This window comes from Dermacentor silvarum, chromosome 9 (genome assembly GCF_013339745.2).
Source record: "Dermacentor silvarum isolate Dsil-2018 chromosome 9, BIME_Dsil_1.4, whole genome shotgun sequence".
Classification (NCBI taxonomy): Eukaryota; Metazoa; Arthropoda; class Arachnida; order Ixodida; family Ixodidae; genus Dermacentor; species Dermacentor silvarum.
The window spans coordinates 79,243,321-79,260,556 of NC_051162.1; the positions used below are offsets into that span (position 1 = coordinate 79,243,321).

Sequence of the window (17,236 nt, forward strand, 5' to 3'; positions counted from 1 at the left end):
AACATGCAAAATATATTTTGAGCGCCCGACCAAATAGGAACGAACAGCATAGGCCACGCGCCTTTGCGTCACATCAGTGGCCCGAAATTGCTCATCTATGACGCTGCAGTCGGTGCGGAAACTGATTTCAGGAGCAAGTTAAAATATGAAATGCTCTGATTTCGGCAATTTCACTGGCAGTGAAAACATCATCAAGTCCCACAGTAAGAAAACGAGGAATGAAAATAACATGCTTAATTGGCGACGCATGACCCCTTTAAGGAATAAGTAGATTTCACTGGAGTTCCCTAACGGACGCCTATACAGGCCGTGTACCCGTATACCGTGTAGAACCTCACCAAAGGGTTGCAATCGCGCTTCACATATGCATAACATTTTTAAATGGAAGATAATATTGAACCATTGTTGGAAACTGCAAGCACAGTACCTGCTTTATATTATATGTTCAGCGACCACTAGCCCTGCTCAGAGAGAAAAAAGAGAGAGAAATGAAACTTTATGTCAACTCGGCCAATTTTTTTTCTGTTTTTCTGTGTTTCAGATCTCCCCTGTAAGCTACACAGCGAGTCAAATTGGAGATTGGTCCGGGAAATATTGCCTGTGGTTTAGCTCCGGTTAAACCTAGTCGGGTAGCGATAGCTACAGACCCCCGGCTGCCCTTAGGCTTGGGCTGTAGTTAGACATGTTGTTATAAAACTTAGTGGTTTCCCACTAGACTAAGAAAGGAGAGCCGTTGTAGTCAACCAACGGATAAAACTGTATTTTTCGCTCCAATGAATACGCTTCTACGATCCGTAAAGTAATGGGCTTTAAAGGGAAGCCATTCGGCACGCTCCTCTTGAGTCTCTTCAGCGCGCTGTCTCCGGTTCACTTCATTTCTACGGCGATCCCTGACCTCCTTTAGGCTGGCCGACTTCTCACCATCCATACTGCGGCCTCAACTATGGCTACGGCGACGCGAGCTCTCCCCTTCTATACTAGCGGTTAACAGCTGCGGAGCGCGGGGTGTGACGTCACACAGAGGGCGCAGCGAGCGCCCAACGGCACGAGCGGTGGCCGCGCGGCGACCGCGACCGAGGTGAGTTGCTGGAGAATCGAGGGCCGTGGTGTGACGTCACAGTGCGGCCACGGCTCAAAGGGCGGCACCGGCGAAGAGGCGAAAACCGGCCGTAATGTAGCTATCGTTACAAACGGATGCCGAAAGAAATTAATTTATCATTGATGTATATAGTCCTTCGCACACTGGAACATATGCAGAGACAAAGCGCGAGAACAAGTTGCACCACACACATATTCGGTCCCGACATATACGCGTATATTGATGTCCCATCATGAGGCCATGATACAGTCCTAGATGAACTTCATCTTGCGGACTTCACTTACTCTCTTTAGTTAGCTCCGCTGTATATTTTGTTGCCTGTGACGTTTCTTCTTTTCATGTAATATTTCTCTAATTCTTGTGACTATTATGTAAAAGGAGTAGCCGCCACTCATATAGGTGACTATATCTCCTGATTTCATTCTTTTTTCAGTAAAAGTAATAAATATGTTTAAATAAACTCTGTTTATACGGAAATTTGATTATAAAAAATACTGGACTAGTCATCTTGCACTGACTGTTGCATTGTTAACTCGTGCCGCAAGAAATATGTGGGCTGCAGTAGACATGGCCACTCACTAAGTGACTGGCTGACAAGGTAAAAGTAATGAATCTAAAAATTCAATGCAGGTGTAGCAATGTCAGCAATGGGCGAACAATTTGGCTCCTTCTATGTAACAATAGCGAGAAATGTATGGTATTCTGACAGACACGGCTTGAAATGGCTCCCTTGATTGTTATTTCGCTCTAAAAACGAAATTTAGTAGCTATGATAACCCGCCAGAGTGAGAAAATAGACATCATTGTTGTTAACTTACGTATTATGAAATATTGTTGGCCGGTCTTTCTATGTACTAGACTGTTACCATGACACAGGCAAAATATAACGCTTGATAGCACCCGTTGACACTTAAGCTTACTAGTGAAGATAAACGGGCTTGAAACGCCTCATTTTTTTTTTGCAAAGCGGTAGATTGACAGCGTTCATGGGTCGCGGCACAAATGCGTATTACATATTATTATTAAACCGTTCTGTCATATTTGCCTTAACGTTGTTGCCTACGCAAAATAGCTCTCGTGTAAAGCTAGGCCTATGGATTACCACTGAGCCTTGGTTGCTATAAACGAGATGAGATGACAGACTTTAGTCTGCAGTTCCAACCTCGTAACACTATAGAGAGGATCGCCGTAATGTCTGCACTAACTATACCTTAGGAATTACACTTTGTGCTAGAACGTGTACTTGGATCGTGAACTAGGGCCACCTGTGTGCCCTATGCCCCCAAAGCTTCTCTTAATGTTTTCAGAGCTGGTCTCAACGAAATATTTTCTGGGTGTTGTGCGAGGTGTGTTGTTCGGTGCGTCTGCTTGTTGTATGTCCCCTGTGTGTATCGTTTCATTCCTGATCGCACTCACTAGGAGTAGGGTGCTATATCTGAGTCGCCAGGCAAATCTCCTTATTTTTCATTAAAGAGCTTCGCCGCGTCTCACATGTTACAAAAGACCACCTCTTCTTTGCGTGATGCAATAAGCACAAGTTCGGCGGTCCCGCACACGTTTATTAGCGCAAGCAACAACTTTTTCTCCGAGCGATCTAGTAATTGCAAACAACAACGTTGTCTCCAGCTCCAGGATCGCGTGTGAAAGCACACTCTTTACCCCGCACCAAGCTTGGCAAAGCCCCTTTTAGCGAAGGCTCTGACAACCTTGAATCTGATTACGAACGTTCGCTATAGCGCGTCTATAGCATTCGGAGCATGTGCGGCCTTGGCTCATTCTTTCGGCAGGATTGTTTTTCTCCGTTGCAAGAGAAAGTAGAGGGCCGAGAGCGAAGGATGGTGCACTCGGTGCGGGAGGCGCACCACATATTTGAAGAACAACAAGCGCTGACAAGAACAACCAAGGTTTTCGCTGTAGTCTTGGAGGATCAACGAAGTTAGCCTCCGGAAACGTGACGGCACGCCATCGCTAATGAAGCGTCCAAGAGCGTCTTGTCAAAATAATGAATAAAGGGTTGCAGTCAACTCTGGAGAATGTGGCCGCATAGTTTGGCGGCATATAAGAATGCTGCAACGAGGTCAGGAAGCATAAGAAGACAAAGATGTGAGATAAATGGAGATGTGCACGACTTGTAGACTAAGTTATCTGAAAAACAAAGAGAGAGACACTAATAAATGGTCGCGTTAGCTAGTCGGTTCTTGATATAGAGGCAAAGTCACGCTGAATATACGTAGTTGTAACACGAAACACACACACAAAGAACTCTCGATCACACTCACGTAAGATGCTGCAGAAGATTGCACGTCATCTAGTGCCTGGGATCGTATTATTTCAGTGGGGAAACAATTACTACAGTCGGATATCACTTTCTGTCAATAATCCCACAACCTCTTTCATGGCCTGACGCGCAGTGTGCTTTGGCTATGGACTTAAAAGAAGGTTTTGAGAAAGTGGCCGTTTGTCGAAGCATGCCACAGATGGAGCCATCGATTGTCTCACGAGCAAGTATAATGGGCACATACAAAGCTCGTAGGCTATACTTCTTTCTTTAGTAGCCACAGAAAGCGCCGGCTATGCCAAAATCTAGATAATACTCATCAAATTTAAAAACTAAATTACAAAACACTGTCGAAAGTCTATAACGAAATAACAAAGCCCTAATGCCCCAAGTTCATGGATCCCATAGAATGCAGAGAAAACTAGAAAAAAAGGGCGTCACCTCAGTACAGCAACAGCACAAGCATGAACAGGCCATGTGAACGCACATGCATTTAAAAATTATAGCGTGCGGTTGATCTGGCTCTCTGGCAATCTTGGCTATCCGCACGCCCAATGAGATGTCGATAGTGTTGCACAAAGGTTACGCCAAGAATCAACCTGTGTAGAAAGCTTGCGTGGGTTCTTCGGATCTTTAGCGGTAGGCTGGATTGAAGCTGCGATGAAGGCGGCTAAGACCATTAGCTTACCTTAGCAGCACGCACAATGTTATATGACATAGCGTTCGCGTATGTCATCATAAATGATCACGAAATGGAATCTGGATTGAGCAGGGTTCACTTTACATCATCGTCGGCTAGATCAGTTCCATGAATTCCGCAATGACCGGGAAACTTTCTAAATGTTACACGGCGCCCATTTCGCAAGCTGAACTCACAAAATTCGGCCACTGATGAATCCATCAGACTTTATAGCCTTATAACAACACTGGGACATATTGCAAGCTTGCGTAGAAATAAAAAAAAGAAAGAAAAACTATGTTCTCGGAAAGCAACAAAATGATAGATATGCTTATAGGGAAGAAATTTACAAAGTATACCTGATACCTACTTTATCCCTATAAGTGTATTTTATAGCCCGATAATGCTAGAGCTTCGGCTACTCTTAACATCATAGTTCGAGTGAAGATAATATGACTACATGAACAATGAGCCGTCAACTATGATCTCTTTCGGAGACGACGAAGGGTATGAAGCCGCAGGTGCTTGGATATGTGGCTGATGAACTTTATGTGTGGTTAGCCAGGTCGTTAATAGATTGCCCTCAATGCTCAAACTTTGCTTGGAATTTCGACCTTCTTACCAAAAGCGCAAGAAAAATTCTTCCATCGTTGCAGGTTTATCAAAAGCCACAAAGCCACAAAATGATCTGTCTGCCTGTTTGCATAGCAGTTTTTTGTGTTCGCGTAGACGCACACCGGAGGATAAGCACAAACGGTGCGGGAACAATCGGAAAGTAATTTCACATCAACAAAGCAAAAGAAAGAATACATCTCCGTTTGTTCTGCTGAAAAAAATAAAAATAAACGTCAACCTTCTGCTTTTTACGGTGTTGCCCCGAGTGCTCCAGCCACCTGCCATGCCAGGTTCCGAAATGGCAACGCTTCTGGATAATTTATTCGGTAACTGCTTCTAGACAGATCAAACGCATGCGATGTTTACTCTATATAGTTAAGCAGCGCGTGCTTGTTTTGCTGGTACGAAAGGTGACACTAAAACTGACCCCGACGGTCGTGACTGATTGTAAGTTTGTATACCTAATTTTTTTCTTTATTTTCTTGTTTGCTTTGCCAGAACACTTGCGCGCACACCGTACCAAATGTCGTGTTGCGCCCACTACATGGCTCACCGATTCAAGCGCGCTTTCGCTAAACGCTATTTATTGTGTGTATGTTTGTGCACACGTTATTTGCTCATTTCTTCGTGTCATTTCTGCATATTCATTAGACCGTCAAATGATGTGAAAAGCTGGCGACGAAAGTTGCTCACGCATCCAACATCTTCAAATAAATGAAATCAGAGTTTCACCGGTATATCATACATCGAAAAGACAGCAATGAGATGTTGCGCGCATGAAAAACACGACCATCTTCACTCGCATAGAGGTCAGCGACACCTAAGGGCAACGACCATTGATTGCACGGCCGGCCGTGGCTGTCGCAATCAGCTGCAGTAGTAGTAAACATTAATTTTTGAAACTTACGTTGTTCAGAAAGGAAAACAAAATACTTAGAGAAAGTTTACGAGAACATGAGAATCCTAAGGCTTTACATCTTGCTTGAGATGAAGGAACGAATTTGCTTTTATAGAAGATTAATGGAGCGGAAAAGCAAACGCAGTGGTTTAGAACAGACGAAGCGCCACGCGTGTGTCCTTCTCACTAGATGACACGGCAACTTCAACGAGCAATCAAGGTTGCTTGTACGGATTTTTTGCCAACCCACAATATTTCCAAGAGCCGCGGTAGAAGTGAAATGTCGAGCAAAGCACATTGCTCCGTGCGCTTTGCATCAACAACCGTTGATTTTGGAGCATTCGCTGCATGACAAAAAAAATAGCATGCCCTTTTCAACATAGCCAAAGAGAACGCCATTTGTCGCGCTTATGCGACCTAGTATTTCCCGCGGAGCGCCGGAAGTTTTCCTTGAAAGAAAGAAAGAAAGAAAGAACGAGAAAAAGAAATAAAGAAAGAAAGAAAGAAAGAAGGAAAGAAAGAAAGAAAGAAAGAAAGAAAGAAAGAAAGAAAGAAAGAAAGAAAGAAAGAAAGAAAGAAAGATAGGAATTCCGACGGCAAAGTTCAAGCCACATTCTACGAGCATGGTAGTCAAAGAGATGTTTGGAAAGCGAGGAAAGATGTGTTTGTTTTCGCTGCACGTAGGTGGGCCTCTATTATGCTAAGCCGGGATTCAGACACGGAGTGAGACTTCTGCTCGCGTGTAGCGATAACACTCTCCTTCGAACGTATGCTTAAAGTTGCAGAGAAGTCGAGTCAGCGTTAAGGCTACGGGTTTTAAGACGGCAGTCCTTGCAATTTTATTCCCAAGAACGCAGGTTTCTTTCGATTCGGAGAGCAAACCGATGAATCACAGAAACTGCCAAGGCGTCGCTTTGTGCAGGTTTCCTTTGCGTCAACGCTTTGATGCAGGGCTTCCATCTGTTCAAGAGAGCGCCGACAAACCATGGTGCCGTCTCTTAAACCAGGCGTGATCCGTGCCGAGGGCAATGCGCAGAATTCTATAGGTCTCGTGCTATAAAGAAAACACAGGAAAGTTGGAATGTGCTCGTCACGTTGTATTTACATTCAGCAGGGACGATGCGATGCCAGCAGTGAGAACTGGGCCTGCACTCGCTCGAGCACCATGTTCAGAATTCAATGTTTTCGGCAGAATTTAATGTGTTCGGTAGATCATAAAGACAAAAACAATACATGGTTTGCAGATATTAGCGTTGTATTTCACGTGAAACAGGTCTACCTTTAATTTTGTGATGGCCTTATTTTTTATTCGCAGTGTGCTAGTGACTACGTAAGAGTTAAGACTAGCACGTGGTGGCGTGGGTAACGGTTGCATTTCTTACTGGAATACATTTTTCTACGTTTAGTGCTACGTGTGAATAAAACACCCGAAAGTTCCACCATGTGCGAGTTGTTCTTTATATTTTCCGATTTTATGTGGAACAACGTTCCTTTTGGTAAGAGAGAGAGGTCTATGTCTCAGTGTGTTCACCATTGTTTATTAATAACGGGGAGGGGGTAGGCTACATCTGTGCAAGCTAACCCAAGACACGGTTAGGAAATCGAGGCTACCCAATTACCAATGTAAGGTAAAGACAGTGCACAGAAATAGCTGCATACCATGCCTACATAAAATAAGAAAACGAAACGTAAGTATCAATACAAGTAAAGAAGAAAAAAATTCTGACCGGAAGAAGCGTCCTATTCACACACGCGTTAATAAAATTTCATGCACATTATGCAATAAAAACACAACCATACGCGCAGACGCGAATGTCACATTGTTCTAGAGTCCTAAAAGAAAGCACAAAATGTACTTTAAGTCGAGCTCACAAAAAAATCAACATATCAAAGCAAATTCTTTAGGTTACTGTCCACAAGGGAATTTGTGAGAGCTATCTCACAAAATTTCTGTTTGGCGGGGCATGACCGTCGACCAAATATTTTGGTTACTGAAAAACATGTTTATTTAATTGGCGAAACTGATCGGGCAAACGTACTCTTGGTCGATCATACTGTGGACATTTCACCAGAAAGACTTTAGCAGCTAGGGCCTATGGGCCTGTTGCTATACAAAAGCCGAAGTGTAACGAGAAGCAAAAGTTTCGGCTAACATCAAGCGAAAGAGCGCAGTTCGCTGAGCCCGTAAAAATGCCAGTTCCTGCGTCGGGCTTCACACGTGACGCGATATAAATTATGAGTTTTGCGACACGGAAGCGAAATAAGGAAGTGCTAGGCTGTGTCGCCCGATATTACCGACGCTATAGCTGTGGCAGCTCTAGTTACTCCTTTAGCCATGCTTGTAGGTGAAACGTATACCGTATTAAAGTTCGCCACGTGTTCAATACTCGATGAATAATCGTGCGTGCGCGATAAGCACAGCTTTTTTATCAACCTCACAGCTGCACAACATTTCATGCATGAGAACAACGTATTTGAAAATGTTTCTTTTGAGGAGTTCGCTATAGTAGATATTAAGAACGGCAAATAACAGCAGATTCAAGAAATAAGAGAAAACCTACTCCGCTGCCTTATGACAGAAGTTGGTGCTCTAGGAAACGCCACGATTTGTGAAATGCCATGGGCGAGAACTTGTCTGGGTGCCACTGCTGTGCCTATAGATCGTAATACAAGCCAGAAAACTTTCGAGAGCTACCAGTATGCCGATATCTTATGAGCTCGCGCAAACATTGCACTTAAACACGGTCTCATTAAAGCTCTACTTGTAAGAATGTGACGTGGGCCGCGAGAGAAACTTCCGCACCACGGGGTTCGTTCTCGGAATTCATTGAGAAGGCAGGTTGTGCTTGAATAGTTCTCAAAATATGGTGCTCCGAATAGTGATTTAAAAATTTCCTCGCTTAAATATCTCAATGATCACACAAATGAATTAATGATTCATTGCAGTTCATCGAGGTTTCTCACCCATGTTACAGATGTGTTTAAAAAGACGGCAGCGTTTTAAACAATGAATAGCGACAAAAAATATACTGACATCTCGAAAGTTATATACACAACGTAAGTAGACAAAAAGAAATCTTTTGAGCAGTTCAAAGAATTTAAATCTTCATGTTGAAGTAGAAACCTCCACTTTCAAGAACATCTAGGTTGTTAATAATGTGAGACGGTCGAATAAAAATAATGTTAGGTGTTTGAGGACGAATATTTTTTTTTCGTGGTGCATATTTTCTTAAGCGTGGATACTTACGCACTGCGTTCCGGGTCATATTGTTTCCGTACGGTACTGAGAGAATAAGACAGAATACATACACGAAGCCGCGACGCATTCTTTAAAATGCATTATATATAGCATGTCCGTTAGCAAGACCTAAGGTATTAGTCGGGCAGGCGTGGCTAGATTTTAAAAAGCCTTAAGCTACTTTTGTTCGATACGTTGGGGGTCTTGAACAACGAGGCGTGGAAAGATATCTTTGACGCGGTGTGTGTCATGAATTATGACATCACAGTTCGGTTGGCCCTTGGCTTAAACTAGGACGTCTATTCGTGTAGAAAAGTCGATCCAGATCTGTAGCACAGTAAACCATCGCCATCGCGACTGGCTGACACCTATACGCGGGTGCCCAGAACACGTGTAATGTAGTATGTTCGGTTTTGTTCTCTTTGTACTGACCCCAGCGAGCAAGCGAGGTAATCGAGAATGCAGTGGCTTCGACGAGCACTGCGAGCTTGCAAATAATCGCAGGGAACCACGGTTCAAAGTTTTGTGCAGCAAACATGGGCGGCGTATACAAGCGGATTTGCATTTTCAATAAAGAAGCATGGCCCCGGGAGCATTAGAGACTGCCATTCAATTAGCATTGTTCTTGACTGCCAATTAAGGAGCACAGTCGTTGGAAATGCCTTGAGCCGGATATTGATGGTACCCTCATGAAGATGTCCCAACTCTTTACACTTCTTTCCGCTAACACTTTCACGAAGCGCCAGCTTCAGTATCCTCACAAAGGTTGCTTAGGGTACTTAGCGAACTCTACAAACACACCTTCTTATAATGAGGTGGCTCGGTGACTGCGCCATAATGCTGTTCAGAACATGTTATCCGGTTTCATCGCCATGACAGCAGAATGCTAATGCTCCAGGTCCCCGATATTATTGGTGCTCACTGAAGAACATCAGATTGGCATAAATTAGTTCCGTGGCCACGGCCAAGATATCCCGCTTTGCCAAGGTATAGGTTGCGCAACTGAAACTTACATCAGCTAATCACTAACCTTTTGCAAGCAGCCTCGTTTCACATGAATGCGAGAGTTGTGCACCGCATTTCCATGCGCATCATGTTAATGCGACGCGCCACCGTTCATGCGCACCTCAGCAAATTGCGTGCCGACAGCATCGGAAAGAAGATCGCACCTGAGCCTAATGAGAGCGTCTCGTCTTTAAATGGACAAGAAGAAACGCCAAAAGGCATCTCTCTCCCTCCCCCACCCACCTTACTTTTTCTTATCGTCCCATTTTCTCGTGCTCTCTCCTCCCTTTGATGGAAGTCACTGTCTCACAGCATCTGGCGCATTAACGGAGCCTGACTTTCTATTCCATCAACCGCGTTTACTTGAATGCGATACGCTTAAAATGATGACACGATTTGTAATGACGCATTCATGCAGACCAGGCTTATAGGCAGATGTTGCAGAAACTCACGGCATTCATAGAAACACGTAAGGAACACCCGCGAAAAAGGTAATTCATTGCTCTTGACTACGTTGCGCTAAACTTTTCTCGCCCTCGTTAAACTCTCATTACAGGAACAAACGTAATTAGTCCGTTCATGCTCTGAAAAGTTGTACCTTATGCGCAGGATATTTTTTTTACCATTCCTGTAATGCAATTGTGTGGGCTGCGGCTAAATCTAGCTTGCCGCGATCGCTATACTTTTTCTTTTCAGTGATCTGCGTCAACGGTGGTCGCTCGTCTTCGCAGTTTGGTTGTTTACGAGCTGACTAAAGCGCAGGAGGTTTCCGATTCTGGTACTAATTACATGTTTTCACCCTATGAGTGATTCTACAAGTTTTACGTCTAACGGCCATGCAAATTACATGAATTCGTTATCAATTCAGCATTATTTTTTGTAAGAAAGTAATGCACAAAGTACGCTGAAATACCCTCTCGCGTAGTGAATCTGGCTATTGGGTGCGTTTGTATTGAGCTGCTTCTGGCGTTTGACCCTGCCACAGATTATGAAATTCCTGTGTGCGACCCCTGTAGATGCGAGGAAACCATTGAGCATTATTGTGTACCTGTCCTCGCTGCGACGTGCAACGCCTCTCTCTCAGGCAAACTTTAAGCCGACTGGACTCGAGAGCGTTTTCCGAGTCAAAGAGACTCCGACCGTGGCTGCACCCGTCACTGGAACAAAAAGCGATTCGTGCACTAGTACACTACTTTAAGTGCACCGGTTTAAGAGACCAATTATAGTGTCCCTGTGCATGATCCCACGTGTACTCAGTACTTTCTCTCTCTCCCTCTTTTCCTCTTTCTTTTATCCCTTTCCCTTACCTCAAGTGTAGGGTAGTAAACCAGACGCTCCTCTGGTTGACCTCCCTGCTTTTCCTCTCCTTGCTCTCTCTCTCTCTCTCTTTCCTGTGTGTTCAAAATATTGGGGGCCATGGTCTCGAACCTAACAGCTTCGGAAGGTCACAAATGCGCTGCTACAATTCCTGAAGGCAACATGACAGAGAGGATCATCTGTCACACAGAGCTGAGAACTTTCATTATACGTCGACAGCAGGGTCGTATCTAGGGAAAGAGGGGGAAGGAGACTCATGGGGCTTCAGCCAGCGCCCTACCCCCGGAATTCTGTAGTGCTCTTATGGACCGCCACCAAGACAAGCACCTGTGCAGGAAACTATCCTAGGATTTCGTCTAGAATGTTCTTTTGCGTTACGGAAAGAGTTCGCCACTTCTGTCCGCAAAATGGCGGCAACATAAAGTTACTGACACTATCACACCACACGACCACTAATTGTTCGGAAACATGTTGCCACTCCCAGCCCTATACCTGGCTAACAGGCTACACATATGCCGCCTGCTGATCCGGACAAATGCGTGACACCCCCCCCCCCCCTCCCCAGCCTCTCTCCAACCAAAATTTATGGCAACGCCGCGACTACACGCAAAAAGCCTCGAGCCACCGGTCGCGCGGCAATTTACGTCTATTCGCGGGCGTTTTTCACGCTCTAAAAAACACTTTTATGTATCCCGTATTGAGCAACACAAAGCTGTATCGGGACTTTTTCCTGTTGCTTTACAATGTTCTCTTTGACAAGACTTATATAATTATAATATTTGAGAAGATAAGAAATTAATACTAATTATGCTATTAGGCAAATTAGTACGCAAAAAGTAATCTGAGTATCTTTAGGCGACGGCAAGCAACATTACCTTGGTTCTGTCCAGCTACGTGGCATTTGCATATTTTTAACTCTTGGTGCGTGACAATTCGGACACCCAGTATAAAAAGGCTATGTCCGCGGTTACTGATGTGCTGCTGGATAACTTTCGAAGAGATATGACGGATGGCAGTTAGGACAGATAAATCAAAGTAATCAACTTCTCCACGCTCCACGCGGAGCACACCTAGGAAAAGAGATTTCAAAGGGAAAGACAGGCAACTTAACAATAAGTTATATCCGGTTGTCTATTCACTACTGATCAAGGTGGAAAGGAGTATAAAAGCTGGAAGAATGAAAACGAAAAAAAGAAAGAGTAAACAATATATGACCTAACGTTTCAAAAGTGCTCTGGGCTGCGTAAACGTAGTCATGCATTTCTGCTATTGCATAGAAAAATTTCTATATAAAGCGAAATCGCTATACGGAGTCTCAGGACGAAACTCCTAAACGCGAGTCCTTCGTTCTTCCAACCGTTTTTCACTTCCGCAGCTTACGCAAGTTTTATCCCCTCCGGTCATTTCATATTCCCTTCCCAAAGCAATGGACCTCCTATTTATTAACGCTCCCACACAGTCAATATTTTCCAAAGAGAGCGGATGTTCGCATGCAAATGAAAGTACCGGCTTCCTCATTTCTGTATAGCCCATCCACTCTAACTAATGCGCATACATTTGCCGTCTCTAAACCAATTGGTTTGCAGCATTCGAAAGCGGGTATATTTTAGAGCAACTACCGGAAATACTCGCGCTGGTCCTTAAGTTATGCTCAAGTGTGCGATAGCGCGCCATCAAAGAATTTCTGTAGAAGTGTCAAGAACAGTGGAGAACTGTTAAAGCGATGTAATATGATTTGCATGAATTATAATTTCTAGAAATGCCAATGTGCTGCAGTTTAGGTTCTCTGTGATGTGTGTCTATAATGTTCTAGACCTGTTGTGTAACCTTGTACATCTTGTATTGAAGTGACACGCCTAATTGAACTAGATAAGAACTATAATTGAGCGGGATACAATTCAATGTTTGTTTGACTTCATAGAAACCGTCATTACTTGCTGTAAATACTGTTTTTTTTGTGACGTACAATGTGTCACGGTAAACTCAATGGCACTGATTCGTTAGCACGGTCAGAATCTTGATAGCCTAATATTTCCGTGTTTATTAGTTTAAACCAGCCGATTAGTGATGTGCATTCTTGGCCAAAGCGAGCATGATTCATCGGCATCACCCACGATGCCAGCCTCGCCTACAAACGCATTATAAAAATAAAAATATACGCGAGTTATCGATATACAAATATATATATATATATATATATATATATATATATATATATATATATATATATGACTTCATAGAAACTCTTAAGCGCGTTTCAAGGAAAGAACCCGGAAGTAATATTACAGCACGGTAAGACGGGACGTCCTCATTGTGAGCTACCTCAATGGCTCTGTCCGCTGTTTCTCAATCCCTCAATCCTTTAATCACGCCCCCACTGTATCTCGTCTTTCCCTGTTCTTCCAATTTTATCACTCGACGGTTCGTGCTCCCGCCATCAAGCCAGTCCAACGTCATTCCGTTCGAATCAACCACGAAGAAGTATTGCAAGCGCCATCTACTCACACCACTGCGCACCTTTCTTCGTTTTTTTTTTTTTTTTTGTCCAGACATCCGAAAATTAAAATGAACATCCCCCTGCGCTGTGCTCCACCTCCGTATTATTGACTTCAAAGCAACAACCGAGCTACTACACAACTCCTAGTATTTCCGTCTAATATTTATGTTTATTATTCCTGTCTATCAGCCTCTTCCTGGTGTGAAAAGCACCCGCTGGCTGGGTTTTTACGGGTATTGTAATAAAACAAAGAAATATTCATGTGTATAAAATATGTGCTGATTACGTTAGCACGTTCCAGCAAGTAATACAACGTAAGGAATTTTTCATAGCGCAAAATTACAGTAACAACTTGAAGAAATAATGAAATTGTTAGCGCATCGTGTGTTCTCGTAAGAGAGGAAAAAAAACAAACAAAATAACCTAGACGCTAGGTTGGTAGGGTGAAATTTGCGAGTATTATTTAGGCCGAAAAGGTGAGAAAGGATAATACTGTTTCATATGCGTGTGCAATGGTTGCTGACAGTTCTATGAAACACGCGCAATGAGGGATTTAGGAATTTCTCTATTGGGACGCATATTCTTCTTTTATGTGTTTTGAAGTTTGGTTTCACTCAACAGTATCAAATAAGTGGGCCAGAGAAGTAAAAATAAAAAAAATGAACCTTCATATTTTCTATACCACCACCATAAAAAAAAAAAATCACGACGCCTAACAAATGTCCTATTAAATGTGGAGTGTGAAGGCGTCACTTTCGAAATACAGTGTGTTGGGGTACTCAGTTACGTTGATAAGTCTAACGAATCAAATTTCAACTCTCTTGCAATCAAGGCTCTTATGTTGAACCTTAACTTCTCGCTCAAACTAAGCGTTCAGCTCACTCAAATATAAATAAACTCCCAAGTTACAGCCGCTTCCATGTTCATGTGCGGCACTCGCTAACACAACCGGGTCTTATCTAGTAAACGCATACAAAAAACCCCGAAGAATGCAGGGCAGAATCGCCGCCGCCGTAAAGCACCCGACGCGCAATGAGGTAGATTTTCGGCTTCAACTTTCGGAAGTTGCATTCTCGGTCGAATTTAATTTACGTTTTTTTTTCTTTGCTTTTTTTTATTTTCGTTGCTACATTTCACTTACACACAATAAGTTCGTAATTTCTAATATGCTTTCTGTGGCTAAATTTATGTTGTCTTCATGTGGTTGTAACCATATCACACAGAAAATACTTGATGATTACGAGTGCTTAACGCGAATGTTTTAATCGGTAACTGTCGCGCGGGCTGCGTTATCGCTCCCAATCGGGAGCTCCCCAAATCGCGCGTGAGTCGGCAAGACCAGCTTCCGCCATGACACTACCGTGTGAGGAATGCTTTAGAGCGTTTTTGGTTTAAGCTGTAACGCTCCTTTCCGATTGTCGAGGGTTCGCCAGCTTTCCAAGCAATCCACTGGCGCAGCAATAATAAACGAGAAGAGTTTCAGCTATATATATATATATATATATATATATATATATATATATATAGAACCCAGCCTGCTTTTCCCGTCCCGTCTAAACACACACACGCACGCAAGCACACACACACACACACACACACATGTATATATATATATATATATATATATATATATAATTGCCGTAGTTAGCACCAACATTTTCAACACAGTGTGTGCAAAGGTATCAATGTGCGAGAATCATCTGTTCTATCATTTTTTTACCGAAATAAACATATACCTGCCATGTGGTTCCATAAATTCAAACTCAAACTCAAAAGGTGCTGCTACGCCCGGGCAATACAGATAGGTAAACAAAAATGAAATGCACGCAAATTGACATTTTTCAGATTATGGCGTGTGAGCAATTTTTCGGAATTTCAAGGCATCCCACGCACATCGAACGCGTCCGCCCACATGAAAGCGTATTTCACCGCAAATTGAACCTGTCGCACATAATGAACGCACTGAACCTCCCCCCTCAAAAAAAGAAAAAGAAAAAGCATGTGTGCGACTTGAAGCAGACAATAAAAATGGAAACGTTTTCCATGGCACTGGGCGTACGAGAAAAACACGTCGTGGGCGGTGGCTTGTCGACAAAAGCGACATTTGACAGATCAGCAATTGTAATAAACGCCAACGCCCCTGACGTAGAAGTTAAAGGGCAAGGATAAACGGATGCGACAATTCAGCTTTCCATGTCACGAATCGCTGGCTTTTGAGATGACGGAATCTCCCTACCTTTTCGCCTAGTTCCATCTACAAACGTGAAGATTTTGTAAACACTTCCCACTTGCTTAATTGAAACGGCGTTACACACATTATCGCAAAGTACATGGAACGAATATATGGAACGAAGTTCCGTATATTGGAATGTTTCTAATTATAAAATGCAGATAATAAGTATGTGGAACTCTGTTCTAATGAAATAGCCACTGCTATCTGAAACATTGTTCCAGATTAAATTAGAGGCATGTGGAACACTGTTCTCGATAACGTTGACAGTTTCACTGGAACACACTTTCACATATTTATTGATACGTAAACTTAAAAAATAAAATACCTAATATATAACACACTGTTCTACATAACCTCTTTTCTTTATTATTTCGTGCAGAGCGCCATTTCATTTCATGCAGGGCGCCACTTTCCATTTAGGTAAATGGAAAGTATTTAGCTCAGCGGAAGGCGATCAGGAGTGTACTAAAAATTCCACTGAACAGCGTCGTACGATGTGGCACAGCGGTTTTCGTGGAGCTCACTAAACGTGTGTCACGTGCCGCTTTGGAACGAGTTAGGTGATCGCAACTTCACCGTTTGTGTGTTTATATTTGCTTGTTGCATACTGTGTGCATCGTACTCACCTTGTGCGTCTTGTGTGATGAATCTGCTTTTGACTGTTGCCCAATCTGTGCGTTTTCCTTGCCTGTACGTCTGTTCATCTCGGACCGGGTTGCGGCCTCGTGTGTGTTTCCGGCACTCGGTATACGTGTATATATCGGGGCTCAGTATAGTTCGTGGTGAAGCGCGTGCTCGCTTTTTGGCTTTGCATATTCCAGTGTGTCTATGACTTCAAAATGAAGACTTAACTTACAGTGCTTCAATCAATATGTCCCGAGCTTTTGTACGTTTTATGTGTATCTTACAATATATTCTTATTATTGCGGTTATGTCAAAATGAGTAGCCGTCCCCATTATATGTTGCGTAAATTTTTTGTGTCAATTTTATTTCAATTAAACAAAATTAGGGGCAGCTTCACACTAAGTGGCGCGAAGACTGGGAAAACAGCGAAGCTGGTGGCACTTGCCTAGCTTTAACTTTGCTTTCCTTTGCTTAGCTTGGTTTTTGTTGGCTGGTTCTTAGCTTTAACTTCGCTTAACTTGGTTTGTATTGGCTGGCTCTGAGCTTTGCCTTGGCTTTCCTTTGCTTAACTTGGTTTGGTTTGGCGGGTTTTTAGCTAAACTTAGACGACCGCGAGTATCGTACCGATACTCGGGCTCTTCTAAAGTCTTCTAAAGGCCGCTTTATAGTCCGACGTAGCGTTGACGCGTGAGCACGCTCGGCACGGGGACGCCACGCCAGCGAAAGTGCGAACTTAAACGTTTTATCATTCA

At 43.3% G+C, this 17,236-nt stretch overlaps 1 protein-coding gene across 2 annotated transcripts in view; it reads right to left on the reverse strand.

The window, feature by feature from the left end:
* The window catches only part of LOC119465333 (synaptotagmin-10), a 106,575-nt gene that overhangs the window by 48,672 nt on the left and 40,667 nt on the right, over nt 1–17,236 (reverse strand). The window contains exon 2 of one of the 2 annotated variants that reach the window (XM_049656419.1): nt 9,609–9,728. The exons of the other annotated variant lie outside the window; for it this stretch is intronic. The gene's annotated coding sequence lies outside the window, so the exon portion shown is untranslated. The remainder of the gene's footprint in view (nt 1–9,608; nt 9,729–17,236) is intronic. 2 annotated transcript variants of the gene reach the window in all.